Genomic DNA, 20,537 nt, shown 5'->3' with positions numbered 1-20,537 from the left:
AGGGTAGCAACGCAAAAGCTAAAATGCTTAACTCCACTTTCAAATGTTACTTTACAAAGGAAAACCCAAGAGAATTGTCCCCAAGTGTCAGTGATGTTGAGAAATAGCTGAAATTGCTAAAATTGAAGAAAGCTCCAAGCCCTGATTGAATCCCTGCAAGATTCTGTATTGATTTTGCAGTTGAGTTAGGCCCTCTTCTGACTATAATCTAAGGTCTCTCAAACAAAAGACCATGCCCAGTTCTTTGAAAAATCACCGGTCACACACATCGACAAGAAGGGTAGTAAAAGTGATCCACAAAACTACAGTCCAATATCCCCGACATCAATTAACTGTAGACTCTTAGAACATCCTGAGCTCAAATATAATGAGCTATCTTTAACAGAATGACTTCCTCCATGCAGCCACCATTGACTTCAAAATGTTGATCATGTGACACCAAACTCGCACTTTTCTTGCTTGATGCTTTGGATCACAGCAGTCAGCTAGATGCTGCATTCTTGATTTCTGAAAAGCATTTGACACAGTACCACATCTATGCTTGTCAAAAGTACATTCATGTGGGGGTATAAAGTGAAATTTGTGACTGAATTAAGGACTTTTTGGCAGGGAGGATGTAGCATGTTATCTTTGTTGCAGAGTCATCGTCAGATGTAGAAATAACTTCAGGTATTCCCAGGGAAGTGTGTTGGGGCCCTTGTCCATGTTGTATGTTAATGACCTTGCACACAATATGAATAATAATAATAATAATAATAATAATAATGAGTCAGGCTTTTTGCCAAGGCAGTTATCTACAATGACGTATTATCTGAAAGAAGCTGCATAAATATTCAGTCAGATATTAACAACATTTCAACATGGTGCAAAGATTGACTACTTGCTCTAGATGTTCAGAAATGTAAAATTTTGCACTTAAGAGAAGAAAAAGACATAATATCCTGTGACTATAATATCTGTGAGTTACTGCTGGAATCAGCCAATTCATACAAATACCTGGATGTAACACTTTGCAAGGATATGAAAGAACAACCACTTAGGTTCAGTCATGGGTAAAGCAGCTGGTAGACTTCAGTTTATACATAGAATATTGGTGAACTACAATCAATCTACATAGGAGATTGCTTACAAATCACTCCGGCAACTGGTTCTAGAATATTGTGCAAATGTGTGGGACCTGTACCAACTAGGACTAATAGGGAATATTGAACAAATACACAGAAGGGCTGCACAAATTGACACGTTTGTTTAATGCATGGGAGAGAGTTGGAGATACTGAAGGAACTGAACTGGGAGATTCTTGAAGAAAGACATAAACCATCAAGAACTGGTTTTAAACCATTCCTCTACAGATATACTACAAGCCCCTACATATCGCACACATAGCCATCGTGAGGGTAAGCCAAGAATAATTCCTGCACGCACGCACACATGTACTCACACACGCACAGTGCCAATCAATCACTCTTCCCACACTGGATACATGAATGAAACAGGCAGAAACCCTAATAAATAGTACATCTCACGGTGCTTTGTAGAGTATAGAAGTAGATGTCTATGAGAGAGAGTCATCCTCACCATGATTCAGTGTTTGGAGGTAGGACAACTACTTATGAATCCAGATAATGCCAAAGCAGCAGATGAATAGTGTGTGAGATTATATATAATAGAGGGAAACATTCCACGTGAGAAAAATTATATATAAAAACAAAGATGAGGTGACTTACCGAACGAAAGCGCTGGCAGGTCGATAGACACACAAACAAACACAAACATACACACAAAATTCAAGCTTTCGCAACAAATTGTTGCCTCATCAGGAAAGAGGGAAGGAGAGGGAAAGACGGAAGGAAGTGGGTTTTTCCTTCCGTCTTTCCCTCTCCTTCCCTCTTTCCTGATGAGGCAACAGTTTGTTGCAACAGTTTGTTGCGAAAGCTTGAATTTTGTGTGTATGTTTGTGAGTCTATCGACCTGCCAGCACTTTCGTTCGGTAAGTCACCCCATCTTTATATATATATATATATATATATATATATATATATATCCGAGCGCCTCCCAGGTGGCGGATAGGGGAATGCCTCCTAGATATAGGTGGTACCGAGGAAATGAAATACTCGGGGCGGACCAAAACTACTAGTAGCATCTGTTCCCACAGTGGGCGGCTACAAAAGGCGTCTGCTCCACATGTCAGTGGCGGCCTCAACCAACCTCCTGATCTGGAAAGTCAGGTTGTACTCGGCAGCATGCCATACATCCAACTACTAAACATCATGATGGTACAATGAGAAAAATCTCATTACCCCAGGCCCCAGTCAATAGACTGGGATTGTCGTGAGCATCGGATTCCGGGGGCTCACGGACATCATGAGAAGAATCGGAGCTTCTCAAACTCCCTCAAGACCAAACGCAAACACTACATCGGCACACTCAACGTGAACACACTGATGAAGACAGGAAAGATGAAACAACTGACAGACACTCTCGAAAAATTTCAAATCAAAATATGTGCACTGCAAGAAACACGATTCACAGACGAAGACCACTTCAACACGGAGAATTTCTGAATATACAAAGGAAAACCATCGAGACAACTGAAAAACCTAAGGCTTTTTGGCACAGGATTTGCAGTACACAGGTCCATCACGGACAGCATAATAGACTTTTTGTCACCAAACGAAAGAATCAGCACCATCACAGTGAAATCAGCCAATAAATCCTACACAATAATCAACGCACATGCACCGACTAATGACTACAACAGGAAAAACCCGGACGAAATTGATGACTTCTGGACGACAATGGAAGAAAAATTCCTGCACATAGAGTCAAAGTAATACTGGGAGACTTCAACGCCAAACTCGGAAAAGAAAAGATATACAGACATATCACAGGAAAACATACTCCACACAAGGACACCAACAAAAACGGAAAACATCTGATAGACTTTTGCAAAAGCCACGACCTCGCCATTATGTCAACAAAATTCAAGAAACCAACACGAAAACTTACCACATGGAAATTCCCCAGCGGAAAGCAAGAACTACAAATCGACCACGTAATAGTGCAGAAAGACTCACAAAAAGAAATTTTGAACAGACACCCGTAAAGGCTACTTCGACTCAGACCACCACCTACTACAGATCAGGATTCGTCTTTTGCCCAAGAAAAAGCTCCAGAAGAACAAAATTGTTAGACCAGACCCAGAATACGTTACTTTAAACCAGACACAAATATTACACAAAATTAAAATGGAGAAAACGACAGACTGGACAACTTTCACGAAGAATCCGAGAGGCCATGAAACTAGCACAAGCACCACGAACACCGAAACACCGTTGGTGGAACCACACATGTGACCAAGCTATTGACCAACGAATCAGTGCATGGAAAAAATTTAGTTGCCATAAATCCCAAGAGAATTGGATGAACTTCTTGAAAACACAGAAGCAATCAGGCAAAATCATTCGCAGTGAAAAACGACGGTATGACAAACGGCGACTGACAGATCGAATCGGACTTCATGAAGAACAATACAAGAAACTTCTGCAGAACATTCAGAGAAAATATGACTGGATATCAACCACCCAACTTGTGCTTCAGAAGACCGGATGGAACCCTAGAAACCAATACCAAAAACAATTGTGACATTCTGGCAAAGTACTTTGAAAAACTGCTCAACACGGACCCCCCCCCCCATGGAAGAAATGATGACAGAAACGAGCACATACAATCCAGATAGTGAACCTCCAACTCTAGAAGAAGTTAAAGAAATAATAAAGTCACTCAAGAATCGTAGAGCACCAGGAGAAGATGGCATCATCGCGGAAATCTGGAAGTTACAAGACCCAGAACTCACCAAAGACATCCACAGGATCTGGAAGACCATGAAAATTCCTGATGACTGGAAAACTGCCCTGATACACCCACTACACAAAAAAGGTGACAAGACTAACCCGAACAACTACAGAGGAATATCCCTACTACCGGTCACATACAAGATCCTCTCTAAAGCTTTACTGAACAGAGTAGAATGCCAAACCGACCACTTGATTGGGGAATACCAAGCAGGCTTCCGTAAAGGGCGGTCTTGTGCGGAACAAATTTGGAACCTGAAAATGATTTTACAACACAAACAGAACCTGATCATTACCTTTGTTGACTTCAAAAAGGCGTACGACTATCGACCGGAAAGCTCTCTTCAAAATTCTAGCAGAATACAAAGTAGACAACAAAACACGGGCTATCATAGAGCAAACTTTAACCAACACGACCTCCAAAGTAAAGTTCTGTGGGGAACTATCAGAGCCCTTTGAAATTCGCACAGGTGTCCGACAAGGCGATGGCCTCTCACCTCTCCTTTTCAATCTGGTGTTAGATAAGGTCATAAAAGAATGGGAAACATCACAACAGGGGATAACCTTAGGAAACCTACAGATTAAATGCCTGGCTTTTGCAGACGATTTGGCGATTGTCACGAAAGGTATAAAGGAAACAAAAGACGCTATTGAAAAACTGCACGAAATCGCTTCCAAAACTGGACTACAGATCTCTTAGGAAAAGACACAGTTTATGAGCACAAAGAAACTCTCATCTCTGAACACAAAGTATGGCACGATTTACAAAACAGCAAACACAAAAAGCCAAATTACGCCATTACGACACGGTGGTGCTTCCCGAGGCACTATATGCAGCAGAGACCACACTAATCCGAGGGCATACACGTATCAGACAATTAGAAAAAGTAGAACGGAAAATACTTAGGAAAATATTTGGCACAACTAACAACAATGGAATATGGATCAAGAAAGCTACAGAGGAACTGTACAAACATACGGAGACAATCACAGAAAAGATTAGAAAACGCAGACTACAATTCTATGGACACCTATACAGAATGCCATCACACAGGCTGACCAAACAGATCTTTGACTGGGTAACCACTAGAAACAACAAATGGGTGGCAGAGGTAGAAAACGACCTGAACCAGCTCAACATAACAGCAGACACAATAAACGACAGAATAAAGTTCAGAAACATCATTAAGAAAAGTAAACTACATGAGATACAATGCGACAAACGAACAGGCATAAAATGGACCGAAGAACGCAAGCAAGATCACAGCCAGAAGATGAAAGAAATATGGGCAACCAAAAAGGCAATCAAGATGAAGCCGAAGACACGAAGCTGACAAGAAGCGTGGACAGAGGACCGGAAACAGAAACACAGCGAGCGAATGAGGGAAGTTTGGGCAGCAAGGAAGGCAGCAAAAGGAACTGGCCATGTAGTTTAGTCCAAATGCGCTCTTTAAGGGCAAAACACCAATTTTTTATATATATATATATATATATAATTCATGTTTGGGCCCTACTGGACCACGCGAAGTACAATCACGGGGCATTCAGTTATTTTCTTTTAGACTTTCTCTCTGCCCAAATTGTTTTCATTCTCTCGTAATGAGCTCTTTTCCTTTCATCAGACCATGTGGTTCCAGTTTTCTTTGGTTTTTCAGCTTGACCAACTACCCAGTCGTGAATTTTTTGCCCAAATAATTTTCTGTCTTGAATTTCATCTTGTTTTATATATATATAATGGAAGGAAACATTCCACGTGGGAAAAATTATATATAAAAACAAAGATGAGGTGACTTACCGAACAAAAGCGTTGGCAGGTCGATAGACACACAAACAAACACAAACATACACACAAAATTCAAGCTTTCGCAACAAACTGTTGCCTCATCAGGAAAAAGGGAAGGAGAGGGGAAGACGAAAGGAAGTGGGTTTTAAGGGAGAGGGTAAGGAGTCATTCCAATCCCGGGAGCAGAAAGACTTACCTTAGGGGGAAAAAAAAGGACAGGTATACACTCGCACACACGCACATATCCATCCACACATGCAGACACAAGCAGACATATTTAAAGACAAATAGTTTGGGCAGAGATGTCAGTCGAGGCAGAAGTGTAGAAGCAAAGAAGTTGTTGAAAGACAGGTGAGGTATGAGTGGCGGCAACTTGAAATTAGCGGAGATTGAGGCCTGGCGGATGACGAGAAGAGAGGATATATTGAAGGGCAAGTTCCCATCTCCGGAGTTCGGATAGGTTGGTGTTGGTGGGAAGTATCCAGATAACCCGGACGGTGTAACACTGTGCCAAGATGTGCTGGCTGTGCACCAAGGCATGTTTAGCCACAGGGTGATCCTCATTACCAACAAACACTGTCTGCCTGTGTCCATTCATGCGAATGGACAGTTTGTTGCTGGTCATTCCCACATAGAATGCATCACAGTGTAGGCAGGTCAGTTGGTAAATCACGTGGGTGCTTTCACACGTGGCTCTGCCTCTGATCGTGTACACCTTCCGGGTGACAGGACTGGAGTAGGTGGTGGTGGGAGGGTGCATGGGACAGGTTTTGCATCGGGGGCGGTTACAAGGATAGGAGCCAGAGGGTAGGGAAGGTGGTTTGGGGATTTCATAGGGATGAACTAACAGGTTACGAAGGTTAGGTGGACGGCGGAAAGACACTCTTGGTGGAGTGGGGAGGATTTCATGAAGGATGGATCTCATTTCAGGGCAGGATTTGAGGAAGTCGTATCCCTGCTGGAGAGCCACATTCAGAGTCTGGTCCAGTCCCGGAAAGTATCCTGTCACAAGTGGGGCACTTTTGTGGTTCTTCTGTGGGGGATTCTGGGTTTGAGGGGACGAGGAAGTGGCTCTGGTTATTTGCTTCTGTACCAGGTCGGGAGGGTAGTTGCGGGATGCGAAAGCTGTTTTCAGGTTGTTGGTGTAATGATTCAGGGATTCCGGACTGGAGCAGATTCGTTTGCCACGAAGACCTAGGCTGTAGGGAAGGGACCGTTTGATGTGGAATGGGTGGCAGCTGTCATAATGGAGGTACTGTTGCTTGTTGGTGGGTTTGATGTGGACGGACGTGTGAAGTTGGCCATTGGACAGGTGGAGGTCAACGTCAAGGAAAGTGGCATGGGATTTGGAGTAGGACCAGGTGAAACTGATGGAACCAAAGGAGTTGAGGTTGGAGAGGAAATTCTGGAGTTCTTCTTCACTGTGAGTCCAGATCATGAAGATGTCATCAATAAATCTGTACCAAACTTTGGGTTGGCAGACTTGGGTAACCAAGAAGGCTTCCTATAAGCGACCCATGAATAGGTTGGCGTACGAGGGGGCCATCCTGGTGCCCATGGCTGTTCCCTTTAATTGTTGGTATGTCTGGCCCTCAAAAGTGAAGAAGTTGTGGGTCAGGATGAAGCTGGCTAAGGTGATGAGGAAAGAGGCTTTAGGTAGGGTGGCAGGTGATCAGCGTGAAAGGAAATGCTCCATCGCAGCGAGGCCCTGGACGTGCAGAATATTTGTGTATAAGGACGTGGCATCAATGGTTACAAGGATGGTTTCCGGGGGTAACAGATTGGGTAAGGATTCCAGGCGTTCAAGGAAGTGGTTGGTGTCCTTGATGAAGGATGGGAGACTGCATGTAAGGTGTTGATCTACGTAGGCAGCTTTCGAAATGTGGTGCTACAGAAGAATGCTGAAGATTAGATGGGTAAATCACGTAACTAATGAGGCGGTATTTAATAGAATTGGGGAGAAGAGGAGTTTGTGGCACAACTTCACTAGAAGAAGGGATCAGTTGGTAGGACATGTTCTGAGGCATCAAGGGATCATCAATTTAGTAATGGAGGGCAGTGTGGAGGGTAAAAATCATAGAGGGAGACCAAGAGATGAATACCCTAAGCAGATTCAGAAGGATGTAGGTTGCATAATGTACTGGGAGATGAAGCAGTTTGCACAGGATATAGTAGCATGGAGAGCTGCATCAAACCAGTCTCAGGACTGAAGACCACAACAACAATTTTCTCCTCTCAAACACTGAACATTGCAGTGAATGAGGAGGGTGCAGTTCGAGACAGATGAGACATTGAGGGGGTTGGTCACCAAGGGCTGCCCTCATGAGATGCCCATCTAGATGCCAGACAGGTAGCCTCATTAATGCTGCAGGACATGTGTCTGAACCACTAGCACCTAAAACAGCTCATCGGTGGAGGAAAATAAGGGCTGAAATCACACCTATAAACCATGACCTTAACCTTCTAACAAAAAATGTTGCCATCAAAGGCCAGGATAAAAGCTCCAGGGTCAATTGTATTATCTTTGGCTCCCTTGTAGATGTGGGGAACAAAACAGACACCACACCACACTGGATTAGTACTCATCAGTTTGCGGCATTTGGTCCTGGTGGACGATAACACATTGAATTCTATTGTCTTGTTATGACGATAAATGGTGACGTACATTTATCTTTAAACATGCCTGAAGTGCAGGCGATTGGTTGGCATGATGTTTTGATCAGCAAAGGTTCATTTCTCATCTTTTCTATTGCTGCAACCTCCCCAAACCAATCTTCCATATTTTCAAAGAAAAAGAGTGGCTTTGTTGTAGCAAAAGATCTGCCATCAGTTTGGAAACGTACCAAGAACTCAGCAAATTGTTCACTTCCATTTCTCCTTATCTGGCTCTGAGAATGTAGTAAATACCGTAGTATGGTAAACCTCTCATTAAAGTCACTGTTCCTGACTGCTGAGATGTTTGTGTTGGCAGGGCTACCAATAAGTTTGATCCATGTCATTGCAGACCACCCATCCCAAAACCAATCACTGCAATCGGAAGCTCTCCCCATGGGTAACAACCTGCCAGGGCAAAGGCTACCTGCCTCAGTAGCTGATGTCCCATGTCCCAGTAACCTTTAGTTTAGAGGCATCAGTGCCTTGGCCAACACAGGGAGGTTACAGGTCTGGCATCGGCAGTGAGATTCCTGTGTTGTCGGAGGGCTACCACCGAGAGGCTACATGACAACCCCACTGCTACTAACTCACTACTCTGCTGGATTTCAGGTGCAGTGAAATATCTACTTGAATGGTAGGTGCTAAACATAACAGCACACAGTGGAGTTTTGTTTTTCCTGTAGCTTAGTGAAGGGTAAAAAACCTAAATTTAAGGATGCAATCGGCTGAGCATGTGTCATCTGCTAAAAGGGAAGATATATCAGGCGACAGCTGTAAACGGGCGCACAGCAGATTAAAATAGGAGCACTGAAGTAAAAGGTCTCTCACCATCCTCGATTGAGATCAGTGTGGACAAAGTGGGGGAGGATCACCACTTGAAAGATGTCGATGGCTAGAAAGACAGTGCCCAATCCAGAGTCTAGTTAAAATTCCTCCTCCTGACAAGGAGGCCGGAAGGAAGAGGTCCAAGCACAGGGAAGAGGTTTTCTGTCCCGTAATTTATTGGGAAGGGCAGATCAATGTGTATGCCATAAAAGAGCAACACAACATAAAACACTCTTTAGATCAGCAAAGAGAACTATGCAAACAGTGTGCCGAGCACAAGGGACTGCAGCCTTTGCTGCTCTATCAGCTGCCTCATTTCTGCGGATAACAACACACCCTGGGATCCAGAGGAATGCCATGGAGATGCCCCCAAGTGGAGCACGTGGAGGCAGTCCTGAATCCAGTGGACCAGAGGGTACACAGGATAAAGAGCCTGGAAGTTGAAAAGAAAGCTGAGCAAATCCAAGCATATAATATACTGAATCCGCTTATGGTGACTGATGTATTGGACAGCCTGGAGAACAGCATAAAGAACCGCAGTAAAAACCAAACACTGGTCAGGAAGCCAAAATCTAACAGTGGTGTCACCAACAATATATGCACTCCCAACACCAACAGTAGTCTTTGAGCAGTCAGTATAAATAAATGTGGCAACCTCCATTTGTGTGCATAGAGCAGCAAATGCCCGACAAACTATAGGGAGGGGGGTTACTACCCTCGGGAAGCTGACAAAGGTAACTGAGAAGGCAGGTCCAGGGGTGAAGCCAAGGTGGTGTCATAACACCATTTGTCAAGAAAGTTTTAAGAGAATGGAAGGAAAGGTAATGTAGCAGCTGACAGAAGCGGATTCCCGGTGGTGGTGGTGGTGGTGGCGGTAGTGGTAGTAGTAGTAGAGACGAAAGGTGGCCTGCATACCCTTTATGGTGTCGAAAAAAAGGGGCATGGGTCAGATGAGTAGGCATGGAAGACATGACTAGCATAACGACTCACACGGACAGCTCGCCGATTGGACAGTGGACGTTCAGCAGTCTCAGCGTAAAGGATCTCCACGGGGCTGGTGTAAAAAGCTACAGACACTAAATGCAATCCACAGTGGTGGACAGAGTTTTGGTGCCGAAGAATAAACGGCCGGGCAGAAGAGTGAACTACGCTTGTATAGTCCAATTTCAAGCTCACTAAGGTGTGATATAGGCAGAGGAGGACCACTCAGTCCAATCCCCAGGAGTTACCACTCAGAACACGGAGGGTATCGAGGGATCGTAAACAGCAAGCTGAAAGATATGAAACATGGGAAGACCAGCACTGTTTTCTGTCCAACACAAGTCCCAAGAATTTGGCGACGTCTGCAAACAGGTCAACAGGGCCTAGCTGTAGGGACAGCAGATAAACTGGATGACGCCCAAAGTTTACACAAACGGTCTTACTGGGTGAAAAATCGGAGCTGGTTTCAATGTTCCACAAGTGGAGGCATACCAGACATCCTTGAAGATGTCATTCAAGACGGTTGGTCCATTGAGAGCTGTAGCAGATTGTAAAATCATCAACAAAGAGGGAGCCCGAAACAGCAGGAAGGAGACAATCCATAACTGGATTTACGGCGATGGCAAACAGTACAACACTTAGCACGGAGCCCTGGGGCATCCTGTTTTCTTGGGAGAAAGTACGGGAGAGAGTAGTGTTAACCTGCACCTTAAATGTGCACTCTATCATAAATTCACGGATGAAAAGGGGTAGTCAACCTCGAAAGCCCCTAGAGAACAGTGTACGGAGGGTGCCTGTCCTGTAACAGGTATTGTACGCCCTCTACAGATCAAAAAATATACCTAGCGTTTGGCATTTCCTGATTTTGAAAGGAGAAAAAAAGAGGTCGACTTCCACTACTCATTTCTTCAGGAGAAAGGCTGGTGGGTAATTTGGAGAGCTCTAATCTCAGCAGTGTGTTAAAGCATTGAGTTATAAATTGCGACTGGGTCCACTAAGGTATCTTGTGCAACAGTTAACCCAGAGATTGGGTAGAAACTAGACATGCCAAATATCCATCGAATTCGACTCCAAACTACAGATGAGGGATTGAAGGTGGTAAAGGAGCTGGCAAAGAAGTGCCAGCTTGCCCGCTTGCTACCGCGTATAATGCAACAGCATCACGCATGTTGCTGCTTTTAGTGGATACAGTTGGCCAACGTAGGTTGACTGCAGAAAATGCGAAGAGCACGTCTCCACTCGCGTATGCGTCACAGTACGTCTTGTTCCACCAAGGAACTGGAGTGCGCCGGGGCAAAGGAGAGGTAGGAGGTTTGACCATTCCACAGCTGTAGAATAACTTATGTAGCATGAATAGCCTGATCATCGATGCTAGGCAATTGACGGTCATTGAATTTAGTTAAAGAGGAGAAAAGTGTCCAATTGGCTTGGGACAACTGCCAGCATCTTGGGTGCCTGATGGCAGTTGTGGCTGTAATTTAGGGACACATGGAATAGGGTCACTTTGTGTATCAGTAAGAGCAAACCATTCAAAGTGCCGAGCTAGCTGAACAGTCCCCGACCAAAAGGTCCAAGTGAGAATAGGTTGATTTGGAGGCAGACAAAAACGTAGGTTCCCCAGTGTTGAGGCAAACAAGATTCACTGTGGAAGAGGTCAATCAATAGGGAGCCTCTCTGACAAGGACACGGAAACCCCCAAAGTGTGGTGGGCGTTGAAGTCTCCAATCAGCAACTAGATCAGCCCTTGCCAGTGGTGTGGGTGATGGAATGTACATGGTACAAAGAGAGAAAGATGTATGCAGAAAGGGAAAAACGTACAGCAACAGCTTGGAAGGAACTGTGTAAGAGGACTGGGTGATAAAGGATAGTACAATGGAGAAGAATCTCAAGTCCGTGCGCTGGAGTGCCACCAACAGAGGGGAGATCAAACTGGACTGACTGGAAATGAGGGAAGAGAAAGCAATCATGGGGACGTAGCTTTGTTTCCTGAAGACAGAAGATGATTGGGGAGTAGGATAGATTGGGGAGTAGGATAAGAGGATCGACAATTCATCCCAATTGGAGCCAATTCCGCAGATATTCCCATATTGACATAGGGTGGACAGAAAATGGAAAAATCTCGTCCTGGTTGCCATCAACTCAGCGACCACTGAGAGCCGGTGGCAGACAGCGTGGAATGGCATTCAGCCAGAGGCAGAAGATCCTGACCCATACACTGTTCGGAGGGGGGATGGGGGGGGGGGGAGGGGAGGGGGAGCTTCCTGCCACCAGTGATCAGCTGGTTGATCGGCTGTCAGCTGTGCATCTCAGTGACGTGGAAGATGGCCAAGGGCAGCTACTGCTGGGTGGCAGTGTAGAAGAGAGATGCCGTGGCGGAGAAAGAGAGGAACTTCGTTTCTCATGAGCCTTCTTGGAAGCAGGGCATTGAGATTAGGGAGGAGTCAATGGTTGTGAGGTCTGGGTATGTAAAAAATCTTCACGAGTAGGCTCTTTCTTGGAAGTCTTTGTCCAATTTTGGGGACCATGATTTAGCAGGATCCGACGAAGGTTGAGCCTTAGAGTGAGCTGGTGATAGTGCGGAGGCTGAAGGGGTTGTCTTTGGGCTGGCCTATCTGGCAACTGTGGCACTAGAGGTGAGATTGCATGTCTGCGTGGCTACCTCCTTAGTAACTCTAAGAGAGGCGAGGTCAGTGCTACATTTACCCACTGGGAGCACAATAGCACACAGGCAAATAACTTGCAAGCTGCGAAAATTCACACTCTTTTCTTCACTCCAATTTCCTAATAATTCGTCCCTGATTAAAAATAGGACAGACTCTAAAGGCTGTATTAGAACACTACTGGCTGGTATGATTAAAACTGCTGACACTGATAGCAGCGCGTAGGGTTGGGAATACAAGGGTGAACAGAAATTCTCATATCCCGCTTCAATGTTCAATGGCAGTTGAACTCCGTCAAATGTCAAGAAGAGAGTACAGGTTGGTACAGATTCCTTTTCAACCCTATTCATGACTATGTATGGCCGTAATGCCGTGATTTTAAATGTCCTCATTGGATAATCCATCAAGTGATCTTGTATAAACCACTGCGTGATGAGTTTAAAGTATGGTGCACTTCCACCCGGACAGGGAACGTGTGTAGCAGTGTAGTTTAAAGCAATTTATGTGCCTGGAGGGCACTGTGTTTTTAACAACAAGGTGCCATTTCATAACTGTGAACAAGGCTCTACAAGACCTGCAGTTGCGTCAACACCTTTATGAATAACGAAAGGGTTGACTGTGGACAAGTCTTTACCTTCGTCAGACTGAGAAACAACTAGGAACTTTGGCACTGACTGAAGAATTGTCCACGGCTGAGACTCATCTAGTTTTGTCTTGTGGGAAGTAGTAGAAGAAATCATTGTGAAAGTATCCCCATGATTACCAGCACCTCCGATGGCATTCTCCTTCCTAGTTGGGGGCCCTCTCTGAGGGCACTCCCGCCTTAGGTGATTGTCCACACCTCAGGTCACCCCTCCTGAGAAAGGGATAGAGGGATCAATCGGCATGTTCGCAAGGTACTAGCTCAGGTAATCACCCCTCCCTGAGCCTGGCCTTTACCAGGGGGTACGTAAGTGTTCTACTTTTTTTTTGGTGGGGTTTAAGGGCACTCAACTACTGAGGTCATTAGCACCCAGTCACAGTTGTTAGAGCACATGGAATCTAGTAAAACTCAAGGGGAGGGGGGACACCAGAAAGGCTTGACAAAGATGCAGATAAAATAAGTAAAAAAGTTAGATGTCTTCGGACAAGGCAGTCAAAGTTATAAAACACAGAAAACGAGCAGCTGCTCGAGCGTCATCAGCTAAAATATCCGATAAAGTAGATGGCAGGGACAGGACAACACGAGATTGACTAAAGCGGGGACACGACAATAAAACATGGCGCACTGTTAATGCCTGACCACAAGGGCACTGCGGGGCTGGGTCACTGGAGAGCAGGTAGCGGTGGCTAAACCGGCACTGGCCAATCCGCAACCGGATCAGAAGGACCTCTTCTCGCCGAGATGGTCGGGAGGAGGTTGTCCAAGCAGTTGGGAGCGGTTTTACTGCCCGGAGCTTGTTTCCTTGGAGGGATGACCAAGCATCCCACCACAACGACACAAGCCTCTTACAAATATCCCCACGAACGTCAGATGACGGGACACAATGGGAGGCTGGCCGAGGCAGGAGGACTGCAGCCTCATTCCCAGGCACTCCTACATGTCCGGGAACCCACAGAAAGCTGACAGGGGAACCATTATCAGCGAAAGAATGGAGGGACTGCTGTATCCGTTGAACCAAGGATGGACCGGATAGGGAGCTCCAAGGCTCTGAAGAGCACTGAGTGAGTCAGAGCAGAGTACATACGATGAATGGCGGTGGCGGCGGGCATACTGAACGGCCTGATGGAGAGCAAAAAGCTCGGCCGTAAAGCTGGAACATTGGTCGAGGAGCCGGTATTTAAAGGTGGCGGCCCGACGACAAATGCACAGCCGACACCAGCGTCAGTTTTGGAGCCATCGATGTAAATAAAGGTGTGACCGGCAAGTCAAGCACGAAGTTCGACAAACCGTGAGCAATACACTGCAGCCGGAGTACCCTCCTTCGGGAGTGAGCTGAGGTCGAGAAAAATATGAACCGGAGCCTGGAGCCAAGGTGGTGTCGGGCTCTCACCCTCTCTGAAGGTGGTAGGGAGGGCAAAATCCAATTGTCGAAGCAGGCATCGGAAGCGGACTTCGGAGGGCAGCAGCGCAGACACACACAACCCGTACGGACGGTCGAGAGAATCGGCGAAGAAGGACTGGTAAGAGGGGTGGTCGGGCATAGACAACAGCCGGCAGGCATACCGACACAGCAGTACGTCGCGCCGGTAGGTCAATGGTAATTCGGCAGCTTCAGCATAAAGACTCTCGACAGGACTAGTGTAGAAGGCTCCGGTCGCAAGACGTAACCCCCGATGGTGGATGGAGTGGAGATGGCGTAAGAGGGACGGGCGAGCAGACAAGTAGATGAAGCTCCCATAATCCAGCTTCGATCGGACTATGAACCGATACAAGCGAAGCAGTATACTGCGATCCGCTCCCCAAGATGAACCACTAAGAACTGTGAGGACATTAAGGGATGTGTACAACGGGCCGCCAAATAAGAGACATGCGGAGACCAACAAAGTTTCCTGTCCAACGTGAGCCCTAGAAACTTAGTTGTTTCCACGAATGGGAGAACAACGGGACCGAGATGTAAGGATGGCGGAAGGAACGCTTTATATCGCCAAAAGTTGATACAAACCGTCTTCTCTTCAGAGAACCGGAAGCCATTTGCCACGCTCCATGAGTAGAGGCTGTCTAGACAACGCTGAAGGCAGCGCTCCAGGAGGCATGTCCTCTGGGCACTGCAGTAGATCGCGAAGTCATCGACAAAGAGAGAGCCTGAGACATTAGGTGGAATGCAATCCATAATTGGATTGATCACGATGGCAAAAAGGGCTACGCTCAAGAGGGAGCCCTGAGGCACTCCGTTCTCCTGGAGGAAGACGTCGGACAATACGGAACCCACATGTACACTAAACTTTCGATCCGTTAAAAAGGAATCAATAAAAAGGGGCAGGCGACCGCGTAGGCCCCACCTGTGCATAGTGCGGAGGATACCTCCTCTCCAACAGGTATCATAAGCCTTCTCCAAATCGAAGAACATGGCTACCGTTCCGCGCCTTCGCAAAAAGTTGTTCATGATGAATGTCGACAACGTCACAAGGTGGTCAACAGCGGAGCGGCGGCGACGAAAGCCGCATTGGACATTGGTAAGTAGCCGTCGAGATTCAAGAATCCAAACTAACCGAGCATGAACCATACGCTCCATCACCTTACAGACACAGCTTGTAAGAGAAATGGGGCGGTAACTAGAAGGAAGGTGTCTATCCTTCCCAGGTTTGGGTATAGGAACAACAACGGCGTCACGCCAACGCATGGGGACCTGACCTTCGGTCCAGACGCGATTGTAGGTACGAAGAAGGAAGCTTTTGCCCGCCGGAGAAAGCTGTGCCAGCATCTGGACGTGAATGGCATCTGGCCCCGGAGCAGAGGACCGGGACAGTGCAAGCGCACGTTCGAGTTCCCGCATAGTAAAGGGGGCATTATAAGTTTCCAGATTCAGCAAGTGGAAGGAAGGTCGCCGAGCCTCTTCTGCCTCTTTCCTGGGAAGGAAAGCAGGGTGGTAATGGGCGGAGCTTGAAACCCCCGCGAAAAAGCGGCCGAAGGCGTTGGCGACATCCACAGGATCAACAAGGACCTCATTACCTGAGGTCAGGCCAGGTACCGAGGAGTGGGCCTTAATGCCCGACAGCCGGCACAGGCCACCCCATACGACAGAAGAGGGAGTAAAACTGTTAAAAGAGCTGGTGAAAGAGGCCCAACAAGCTTTTTTGCTGTCTTTGATGGCTCTACGGCATTGCGCTCGGAGTCGTTTGTGGTGCAGGAGACGAACGACACAGGGGAAATGGTCGCTCGAATAGGTGTCAGAAAGGACATACCACTAACCGACGGGCAAGAGTGGTAGAACAGATCGAGAGGTCCAAGTGGGAGTAGGTATGAGTAGAGTCCGAGAGGAAAGTCGGGGTGCCAGTATTGAGGCAGACAAGATTGAGATGGTTGAAGACATCCGCCAAGAGTGAGCCTCTTTGACAGGATGCAGGAGAGCCCCAAAGGGGATGATGGGCATTGAAGTCGCCAAACAATAAAAACGGCGGGGGAAGCTGAACAATCAGGTGCATCATGTCAGCCCGACTGACTGCGGATGACGATGGAGTGTAGATGGTACAAACTGAAAAAGTAAAAGCAGAAAGAGTAATACGGACAGCTATTGCTTGGAGTGGGGTGGTCAATGGGATGGGATGGTAATAGACATCGTCCCAAACGAGCAACATGACCCCATCATGAGCTGGGATACCGTCCACAGGGGTGAGGTCATACCGCTCCGAGGTATAGTGGGTAAAGGCAATACGGTCAGTCGGGCGCAACTTGGTTTCCTGGAGACCAAGGACGAGCGGACAGTGCAGGTGGAGGAGCAGTTTTAATTCCTCCCGATTAGATCGAATACCTCTTATGTTCCAATGTAACAAGGACATCGCGAGTCAAAAAAGAGGAACGAGACGGGGGAAGAGCTGGTCACCTCGACGGCCGCGGAGGGCCAGGTTTCGAGGGAACAACGCTACAACCGGCGGGAGGCAGATCCTGTTCCATCGAGTCGTCGCCAGCTGCGGCCGCTGTCCCTGGTTGTGTAGGAGGGGCAGCATCATTTGCCGACGAGAGGCCAGCTGAGCACCTGGCAGCAGAGAGTCCCGGCGAAACTGAGGACGGCCGGGAGCAGCGACTCATCGATGAAGCGTCAGACGAAACGTACCGGGGTGGAGAGGGGGATAGAGACTTCGTCTTGGAGGCCTTCTTGGAAGTCCGAGGAGGCACAGGGATGGTGGGCTGGACCCGAAGAAGGTCCTCACGTGTGGGGTCCGTTTTGGAACACCGGACCTCGGAAGCTGGGGTCCGGAACGTTTCCCCGATGGACGCCTGAGAAAAGAGGATCGCTTCTCAGGCGTGGCGGGAGGGGGTGACCCCTGGGGCAGAGGGGGCGGGGGCCACGGGGGAGGAGGATTTGGAAGGGGGGGATTTGGGAGGCGGAGGCATAGACCCTGGATGGGGGGAGGAGGTGGAGGGGGGACAGGATAGGGGTGAGGATACTGCGGAAGGAGTGGACACAACTGAGGCAAACGAAGTGGTCAACGGCACGGGATGGAGGCGGTCATACTTCTTCCTGGCCTCAGAATAAGAGAGACGATCCAAAGTTTTGAGTTCTTGTATCTTCTTCTCCTTCTGATACGCGGGGCAGTCTAAGGATCTAGGCGAGTGGATGCCGGGACAATTAACGCACCGAGGTGGTGGGGTGCATGTACGTTCCTCACGAAGAGGACATCCACAATCGCCACAAAGGGGCTCAGCCTCACACCATGACGACATGTGCCCATAGTGCAAACACCGAAAACAGTGCATAGGAGGAGGGACATAAGGTCGCATGTGGCACCGGTAGCACATCACCTTTACCTTCTCCAGGAGAACGTCTCCCTCGAAGGCGAGGATAAAGGCCCCGGTATCGATGCGATGGTCTTTGGGGCTGCGCTGGACTCGCCAGACGAAATACACGCCTCGGCGCTCCAGGTTGGCCCTGAGCTCCTCATCAGATTGCAGCAGGAGGTCCCGATGAAAAATAACCCCCAGCGTCCTATTTAGTGCCAGATGCGGGACAATGGACACTGGGATGTCCCCTAGGCGGTCGCACGCCTGGAGCGCCGCCGACTGTGTGGCAGAGGTGGTCTTTATAACAACAGACCCCGAACGCATCTTACTGAGAGCCTCGATTTCCCCGAAGATGTCCTCAATGTGCTGAACAAAGAACATGGGCTTGGAGGTGGCGAACGTCCCCCCCATCGGTTCGAGAACAGACCAAATAGCGGGGGAAGTACTTCGCCCAAGCCGGCGGGCCTGTCCCTCCTCCCAGGGAGTGGCCAAGGGGGAAAGGGCAGGAGAACCAGAACCAGAGACAGAGACAGTACCTTTCCTTTCGAAAGACTCTGCCGCAGAGTGACCTGATATGTGTTGACGTTTCATCTCCGAAACATCCATCCCGATACCATCCACTCCGACCAGGGGCTCTCCCCACGGGCGCCACCCAGCCTCAGCAAGGGCCACCTGGCAGGATGACCGTTGCCGGGAGTCCTGATGCCCCAAGGAGACTGTCATCTACTCCTTGGCCGACGTGGGGAGGGTGCAGCTCAGGTATCGGCAGTACGACCCCTGTGTTGTCAGGGGGCTACAACCTAGAGGGTACATGACGACCCCACCACAACGGGCTGGCTACCGTGCTGGATTTCTGGTGCCATGGAAAGTCCATCATGATCGTAGGTGCAGATGGGGACGCACTATGGGCGTAACTTGTACAACCCATCAGGCGTTTAGGCCCAATTTGAGGAATAGTGGGTATGGTTACAACGCCAGTATAATGCTGAGTGCCAAGGTCTTAGTGCACTGAGGACCAGTGGTACACCACGTAAGGCGTCCTTCCCCAAAAGGCTTGTACTTCTGCAGAATTTTGAAAAATGGAGGTCAAACCCCAAGGGGGGCCATCACATGGAAGGCCGAAACAGTTGAAACTCCTTTTAGTCACCTCTTACGACAGGCAGGAATACCTCGGGCCTATTCATACCCCGGACCCACAGGGGGTAAGTGTTCTACATGTCTACCCTGGGCGGGGATTTACGCGTTATCCCATCACCAGCTATGTGTGGGAGGGTGGAGGGTTGGCCTCCAGACATGCACAGGAAAGAGAGAAATGGAGGAACAAAGAAAAGGAAAGAAGAGAAGAATTCTCAATCACCACAGCAGAGAAGGAAAAGTTAAGGACAAAGGAAAAGTTAAGGACAAAGGAAAAGTTAAGGACAAAGGAAAAGTTAAGGACAAAGGAAAAGTTAAGGACAAAGGAAAAGTTAAGGACAAAGGAAAAGATAAGGACAAAGGAAAAGATAAGGACAAAGGAAAAGATAAGGACAAAGGAAAAGATAAGGACAAAGGAAAAGATAAGGACAAAGGAAAAGATAAGGACAAAGGAAAAGATAAGGACAAAGGAAAAGATAAGGACAAAGGAAAAGATAAGGACAAAGGAAAAGATAAGGACAAAGGAAAAGATAAGGACAAAGGAAAAGATAAGGACAAAGGAAAAGATAAGGACAAAGGAAAAGATAAGGACAAAGGAAAAGATAAGGACAAAGGAAAAGATAAGGACAAAGGAAAAGATAAGGACAAAGGAAAAGATAAGGACAAAGGAAAAGATAAGGACAAAGGAAAAGATAAGGACAAAGGAAAAGATAAGGACAAAGGAAAAGATAAGGACAAAGGAAAAGATAAGGACAAAGGAAAAGATAAGGACAAAGGAAAAGATAAGGACAAAGGAAAAGATAAGGACAAAGGAAAAGATAAGGACAAAGGAAAAGATAAGGACAAAGGAAAAGATAAGGACAAAGGAAAAGATAAGGACAAAGGAAAAGATAAGGACAAAGGAAAAGATAAGGACAAAGGAAAAGATAAGGACAAAGGAAAAGATAAGGACAAAGGAAAAGATAAGGACAAAGGAAAAGATAAGGACAAAGGAAAAGATAAGGACAAAGGAAAAGATAAGGACAAAGGAAAAGATAAGGACAAAGGAAAAGATAAGGACAAAGGAAAAGATAAGGACAAAGGAAAAGATAAGGACAAAGGAAAAGATAAGGACAAAGGAAAAGATAAGGACAAAGGAAAAGATAAGGACAAAGGAAAAGATAAGGACAAAGGAAAAGATAAGGACAAAGGAAAAGATAAGGACAAAGGAAAAGATAAGGACA

At 47.1% G+C, this 20,537-nt stretch overlaps 1 protein-coding gene across 2 annotated transcripts in view; it reads right to left on the bottom strand.

Moving 5' to 3' along the window:
- Positions 1-20,537, bottom strand: part of LOC126416222 (heterogeneous nuclear ribonucleoprotein A1, A2/B1 homolog) — a 47,749-nt gene that overhangs the window by 4,809 nt on the left and 22,403 nt on the right. The gene's annotated exons all lie outside the window — the stretch shown is intronic.

This window comes from Schistocerca serialis, chromosome 8 (genome assembly GCF_023864345.2).
Source record: "Schistocerca serialis cubense isolate TAMUIC-IGC-003099 chromosome 8, iqSchSeri2.2, whole genome shotgun sequence".
NCBI lineage: Eukaryota > Metazoa > Arthropoda > Insecta > Orthoptera > Acrididae > Schistocerca > Schistocerca serialis.
Note: the sequence above shows the minus strand (reverse complement) of the source record. Positions and strands in the feature narration are given on the sequence as shown.